This window comes from Otolemur garnettii, unplaced genomic scaffold (genome assembly GCF_000181295.1).
Source record: "Otolemur garnettii isolate 467f Iridium unplaced genomic scaffold, OtoGar3 scaffold00042, whole genome shotgun sequence".
Lineage (NCBI taxonomy): Eukaryota > Metazoa > Chordata > Mammalia > Primates > Galagidae > Otolemur > Otolemur garnettii.
In genome coordinates, this window is record NW_003852437.1 from 5,919,145 (window position 1) to 5,926,727 (window position 7,583).

Sequence of the window (7,583 nt, forward strand, 5' to 3'; positions counted from 1 at the left end):
ATTTCATACAAATGGCATCAACTGATATGTGGCCTTTTTTTTTTTTTTTGTATTGGGCTACTTTTACTTACCATAATATTTTCATGATCCATCTAACTTTTATCTTGTATTCATAATTCATCCCTTTTCATGGCCAGATAATATTCCACTGTATGGACATATCACAGCTGTTTCTCCTTTTTGGCTATCATGAATAATACTGCTATTAACATAGATGAGCAAGTTTTTATGAGGACATATGTTTTCAAGTTGGGGAGAAGATACATGCCTAAGAGTGGAATTATGGTTATTCTAGGTTTAACATTTTTGGAGAATGCTAAACTCTTTTCCACAGTGGCTGCACCATTTTAATTTCCTGCCAGCTGGGTACAAGGATTTCAATTTCTCTACCTCCTCACTAATACTTGTTATTTTATTTTTAAAAAAATATCGTTATCCTAGTGGGCATGGAGTGGCCTCTCATTGTGATTTCTCTTTTCATTTCCCTAATAAGTGATGATGTTGAACACATAATTGCTCTTGTTCTTAGTGCTTCAGAATATGTCATTGTCTGTATGTGCTATGATTTAGTCTATAATTGCCTACTAGGAGGCAGATAGCCCTTTCCAAAATCTTTCTCTCATTGTAAGTCATTTTGCAGCATTTTCATTTACTTTGCTCAATAAAGAAAGTTCCTTGGTGCAAACTCCTGGGATTAAGTTTGCTAGTGGAAAAGCGTGACCATTTTACCTTTGAACACATATTGCCAAACAGTCTTCCTGAATAGTTCCATTTATTTTCTGATGCTGCCTATTTCTCTCCATGTTGGTTAATGATGTCGCAACTAGGAAACGATGAACCCAAGTGTGTGAGAAATGTCATATTCCTCATTAACTTAAAGTCAAGTTAAGTTAAACTCAGTGGTCTATCTTGTTGACCTGGGGGATTAAATTATAGCCCTAATTAGGGATCTCCCTAAAAACCTCTTCCCCACCCAAAGCCACAAGGCCCTGCAAAGTCCCTGGGGATTCTTAAACTACGCCAGGGGAGCAGACAGCTCCTTCTCACCTCTGTCCACAAGGCTACCACAGAGAAGCTTATTCTCCAAAGCCCCACGGTCCCTCAGATTTTGATGATTCTTCTGTTGTTTCCATAACATACTTGGGGATTTTTAAAAAGTGGTGAATTGTAGGTGTGGTGGTTTATATCTCTCCTGGCACTTTGGGAGGCCATGGCAGGAGGATTGCTTAAGATCAGGAGTTTAAGACCAGCCTGGGCAATAAAGTGAGATCCTCATCTCTACAAAAATTAAAAAAATTAGGTGGATATGGTGATGTGTTCCTGTTGTCCCAGTTACTTGGGAGGCTGAGGTGTGGGCAGATCACTTGAGCCCAGGAGGTAGAGGTGACAGTGAGCTGTGATCATGCTACTGCACTCCAGCCTGGGCAACAAAATGAGACCTGTCACTAAATAAAAAATAAATGAACTGTAAACTAGGGCTTGGGTCTGTGCTTCCTAGGGTGCTGCCAAGAGAAGCAGCGTCCCTGCTGCCCTCAGGACCTTTTAAACCTCAGCTCTCTTTCTTTTCTCTGTAAATTAATCCTTTTCTCTCTTTCTTCATCTGCCTCTGTCTATCTCTATCTTTCTTCCCACCGTCTCTCCACCTGTTGATGAAGCCAGACATAATTTTCTCAATAAGTTTAATTTGCATATGAATGACAGGAAGAGGCAAGCAGATTTTGGTTACCAAAACTGGAAGAATCTATGGGATAAGAAAATGCACCAGAGTTGAGGTAGAACATACCTCTAGAGAGAACAAATACACAGTAATTATTCTGCTTTATCGTGTTTGCAAATCTTCTTCACTCTTGTTAATAAGACACATAAAAAATGTTATTTTTTTCTTTGCTCATTTTCCGTAGAGTGTTCATTGTTTTCTATATTGTTTAGAAATCTTTTTAATCTTTGTGACACAGATGGGTATTGAATTATATTTTATTTCATTTTAATTTCTATGGATTCAATTCAGCAACATTGGTCAACTTTTCACATGTTTATTATTCATTCATGAATCTATTCTGTGAGTAGCTTTTTCATTTTCTTTGCCCAGTCCCTAACAAGTGTTTGATATTTTCTTGTCAATGTATAGGTACTCTTTACCACAGAGATATTCAGCCCTTTAAAGGTATATCAAATATTTTCTCTTAGTATGTTATTTAGTGGCCAAGTTTTCTATGGTCTTTACATTTCTAATTTTATTTAATCAATTGTCATAATTTACTTTTTAACTTTGGCCTTTTTGCTGTGGGTCACAGTAGAATTTTTCCATACCAATAAATATTCTCCCAAATTTCACTTAAGCGCTCTCATACTTCACTCTTTATATTCTTAATTTGTATAGTCAAGCCATCGGGATTATTTGTATGCTTGTGTAGGTTTGTGTATGAGGAAAGGATATTAATTTTTCCCCCATTTTCCCCAAAATATTCATTAGTCAATCCATCAATTATCTGACAATTTGAATTGTTGCCTTTTTTCTCCATTACATTTCTAACTAGTATTACTAGTGTTTATACATATTAATCCCTTGCATTTTCTTTATTCTTAGTCATCTTACTAAACTCTGATACTAATGAACTATTGATTATTTCTCTTGGTTTCCTCTGTATAAGAATAATAGCGTCATCAAAGAAATACTGGGCCCTCACATAAATTTCAATAAATCACACAGTTTTCTATAGGGGTTTTACATACTTCTTATTAAATTGTTAATAAATTTTTTCTAATTCTTGCTTCTCATTATTTCTATTGGGATTAAAGTAGCTACATGAACAAGAGTGAGTCTATTTGTCGTATGGGGTCTGACAATTAAGTTCAAGAACTCATCCTAGGAGAAGTGCTGGGTACCGCATTGCTGAAGATCAGTCTGGTCACCTTCGAAGTGCTCCCCTTGGGGAGCTGTGCACCAACGCCAGTGCCTAGTCCACCCCTCAAAGTAATTGTGGAACTTTTTCTGGAATGGCTAAGATATGTTATTAATGTTTTTATATTACCCCTGACGTCCTAAATGTCATCAAAATGTCTTTCTTTCAATATTTTCTTTATCTTTGGTGAAGAAAAAGTCAGCGGGGGCCAGATCAGGTGAGTAGAGAGGATGTTCCAATACAGTTATTTGTTTACTGACTAAAAACTCTCTCATAGAAAATGCAGTGTGAGCTGGTGTGTTGTCACAGTGGAAGGGCCCTGACTTGTTGGCCAAGATTTTCAGCTAAGATTTTCCTAGCCGTTTTCTCTACCTATGTTTACTTGGTCTACCATGCTTCTCACAGTCAGATGATGATTTTGACACACAATTCAAGGAATTTTTGCAATTTTTCATCAGTTCTGCTTGTTACTGGCCACTCTGACCTCTCTTCATCATCGACAGTTTCTCTCCCCTCAAAAATATGTTTAATCCATTTGTCCGCTGCTGCTTTCTTCATGATGTTATCTCCATAAACTTTAATAACATGTCCCTGATTTGACTTCCACTCTTGCCAAGTTCAACAGGAAATTTATGGTTTTGTTTGCTTCTTTAATTCAAGCTCTGACATTCTTGCAATGGCACACAAAAATATGCAACAACAATAATGAATGCCACTTAACAAGATACAGCCACACATCAACATGAACATCACTGTGACACTGATATACCAAGGTTATGAGACCTTACCCAGTTGCCAGTGCTGCCAGTGTAAACATACGGTGGCAAGTTCATGAACTTAATTGTCAGTCCTTGTATTGCATAACTAGAGCCTCTTAACCAATATTAAATAACAAAAACATGTGTTTCTGCTGGGTCTCTTCTGCTCTTTTCAACAATCTTTGGTTCCTAGTGAATACACATTTAACGTATTTATGGGAATTGTCAAGTTGCCCTCTCCAAACTTTTACTGATTTATACTCCCACAAGAGTCTGTGAGAACGTCTATTCCCTACACTTGTGTTGGTAAAAGGTCGTAACACGTCATAATTCATCTGGGCATAATCATGGTTTTTGAAAGAGCAAATCAGATCACCCTAGCAATAGTTTGGCATAATTCTGTCCCACTGCCTGGTTTTGCTATCCCTGTGTTCCAACTATGGGTTCAATTTCTTTGCCATCCATTGGCACTTTCTCTACTCACCTGACAACCTCCTGTCTAACCTCGGTCTCAGCTCTGACCTAGCTGTGCCACTTCCCTGTTTGATTTGCTAACTCACCCCCACTTGTAGAAGATGAAACTGGCCTGGTCAGTCAGATACTGGCCAAGTGGAGCAGAATGTGTTGCGGATTGGGTTTCCCAGGGACTAGAGCTGGAGCTAAGTCAAAGTCCATAGGTTGAGACACTGACAATGCCCTGTACAAACAACAGGAAGATCATACACAAACACTGGGTCCAGACTTTAAAACCCAAACAGCCAACTCACTCCGGAGAAAATTGGCTCGTCTCTGAGTTGGACCCAGTAAATGAGTCCGGAGTTGATGTTGCTTCTTTGCTTTACAAAGCCCTTGGGGACCTGGCTCCCTGTGGCTTTCCACTTGACTGTCCCAGGAGCAATCTCTTCCTTCAGAACCAACATGGATTGGCCCTGAATCAAGGCCAGCAGTTTGCTGAAACTTGATTTCAAGCAGGCGCCTAAAGAATTATCTTTCTATGTTCTGTTAGTCATTTCAGAACTTTAGAAATGTAATGGTCAATTCATTAGAAATAAACAGTATGAGTCATTGGTGATAGATGTAGGCTAGTATGTACTTGTAGTCTTAATACTGGGATTTCAAAATATCTATAAAATATTATTATATTTCTCTCAGGAGGATATCTAAGTTATTCGTTAGAATTATAGTGCTGTTAAATCTTAATTACATCCCCCCAAAATTACTGTGGGGGTTTTACCCAAAATAAAAAGATAATTCTACAGTAAAAAAAAAAAAAAAAAAAAAAGAACCATCATGGAACTTGTGTCATCACATTCATGTTCAAAGGAACAGGCTAGCAGAAAGGAGGAAGAGAGGTAAAGAGCCCATGACGGCTGCTTCTGATTGAACGGACTCAGACACTGTCCAGGACACTTTCACTTAAATCCCACTGGTCAGGCCTACTCACATGACTATACCAGTTCTAAGCAGCTCTGAAAATATAGCCTTTGCTCTGGTTGGCTGTGTGTCTAGCTAGACATTAACTGTTCAAGATGGGGAGGATGGATATTGATAGGTAATTAGCAATCGTTGCCACAAGAGTCTCCTGAATTAGGTAGTGAATTAGGTCCCACAGATTAACAGAGAAAGTCAGGAGCACGGATGAACAAATGAAAGAAATTCTTAAATGACGGCTGTGCTTGGGTGAAGTATGCAACGGGACAGTGAAGTACAAAGTGAGGGTTGATCGATTCTATTGGGAAAGAGGGGAGAAGATTCACTGAAGAGAAGGTGTTTCAATTAAATCTCAAAAACCGAGTAGATTTTTGCCAGGTGCTCTGTTAGGAAGAACATTTAAGGTTGTAGGAGCAGCTTAAGTATAGAGGAATAAAATATGAGAATGCCTTAAAAAATGTTTCTGTCTGGCTGGTAGGTGTTCAGGAAGTAGGCAGTGCCATAAGAAATGAGTTTGGACAAGGAGGCAAGAAAATGAGCAGCCATGTGTGTCCTACTTAGGAGTTTGAACTTAGTCCCTAGGAAATCGGGACCAGACCTGGATTGGAGAATGACCTGGTAAGACCTGATATTTATTTATTTTGAAGAGTGGTTGGAAAGGGATACGACTGGATGAAAGCCACGCAGGGGAGAAAGGGTTGAGATCTTCTCTCAGATTTTCAGCGTGGAGGTCTACATGGATGAGATATCAGTCGGGATTTTCCACAGAAACAGAATCCGTAGGACTGTGGGTGCTGGCAAGTCTGAAGTCTTTAGGGTAGGCCAGCGGGCTGCAAATGCTGTTGGCTTAGGGCTGAATTTCTTTCTCAGGAAGGCCTGTCTCACTATATCGCTTTGCAATGGATCCGATAAAGCTCATTCAGATTACCAAAAACGATCTCTTAAAGTCAATGGATTGCAGATGTTAATCACATTTGCAAAATAATTTTCTAGAAACACCTGGATTAGTGTTTACATGAATAACTGGGTGCTATTGCCCAGCCAACCGACCATCACAGATGGAGACACCACTAACTCTATTGGGAACTACAGGAGAAGCAAAGGGGGTGGCAAAGATAAAATAATGTACTTGGTTTGGGATATGCTGAGAATTAAAATGACCTACAGAAGATCTAGGGGAGCTGAGACTGTAGGATGTTTAAAAATGTGCTCTGAGTTAGAACTTTAGCGTGAGGTAGATCTGATCACAAGTAGGAATGAGATTACACAGGGTGAGTATGTGGAGAGTGTTATAAATGCTCCCTGTGTCAACAAGTGAAATGAGTGGGCTGGGGGAGCAACGTGACCTGGAGCGGTGGGGACTAGGGCACATGGAGAGGGAAGGTCCAGTCTCTGCAGAGCAAGCTCTATTTAGTCTCCACTATTTATTTCTGTGTATAAGTGTCGGTCCAGTGTTCTCAGGTCTCTCCATTTTTCGAAAGAACCTGGGAAATCCAGCTAAGTAAGTGAACAACTCTGGTTTTAAAAACTGAGTTTTAAATTTACCTGGAATGCTGTCTGGCACATAACAAATTCATCTGTGGGCTCTATCCAATTTGTGGGCCTCCCCTTTAAGAACTTTGAGGAAGAACCCCAATATTTAAGAAACAATTAAGAGACTGTCATCTGTACAATGTAAGGACTAAAAGGAGCCCTTAAAATATGACACCTAGGAGTTAATTGGTAATCAGCCTGAATTGTTTCTGTGTTTTATGTATGGTGGAGGCAGAAAGGTGGATTACATATGCTGAAGAATGTTGAGATTATTCTTTTAAGACCTGCTGCATAAATAATTTTTTCCACATAAGCAGTTCAGTAACCTGCTCCTTAATCTTAGGTCTTAAAACACAAGGTATATTTAATGCTTCTGTGCTCAGATTGAGGGAATATGTGATTCTGTATGCCTGGAACACTTTGATCATCGATTCTTGGGTTTTAAGGGGTACAGATGAAAACTATCAAATGTAAGTTTATACAAAACAATTAACAAAAAATACGTTGTGACTTTTTTGAATATTTCCCTAGAAAGAATCACTTCACATATTCAGCAAAACTAAAAGTAACAAAATTTACACACTGTACTCACTTTTTCTCAAAGCTCTCTGAGGCCTCCTGGGAAAAAACAGTTACTCAAAGGCCAAAGAATTTGACCCGTAGATGTTTTTAGCAGTGGACTCATCAGTTGACACTTTAGAATTTAATCAGGCCTCCCTCACACCTGTGTTCATTTCGGGGTCCAAGACCAGAAAGATGACAAAATGTCCAGTGCAATTTTAACTGTGTTTGTCCATGAATGAAGAAGTACAGCTTCCGTGTGTGTGTGTGTGTGTACATGAGTGTGTGTATTTGTGTGTGTGGAAAACATTATTTCCTCACAGGTTCATGCAATCCGTAGGATTCTGCAAGCCACTGTTGCAGGTTCCATGAATAAAGCTGAATTCTTGCCGTCAAA

At 39.1% G+C, this 7,583-nt stretch overlaps 1 non-coding gene across 1 annotated transcript; it reads left to right on the plus strand.

Annotated features, from left to right (window-relative positions):
• Positions 1-4,584: 4,584 nt before the first annotated feature.
• LOC111725516 lies at positions 4,585-4,719 on the plus strand. The gene has a single exon (XR_002773565.1). It is a non-coding gene; the product is annotated as a small nucleolar RNA SNORA2/SNORA34 family (small nucleolar RNA).
• Positions 4,720-7,583: the final 2,864 nt, after the last annotated feature.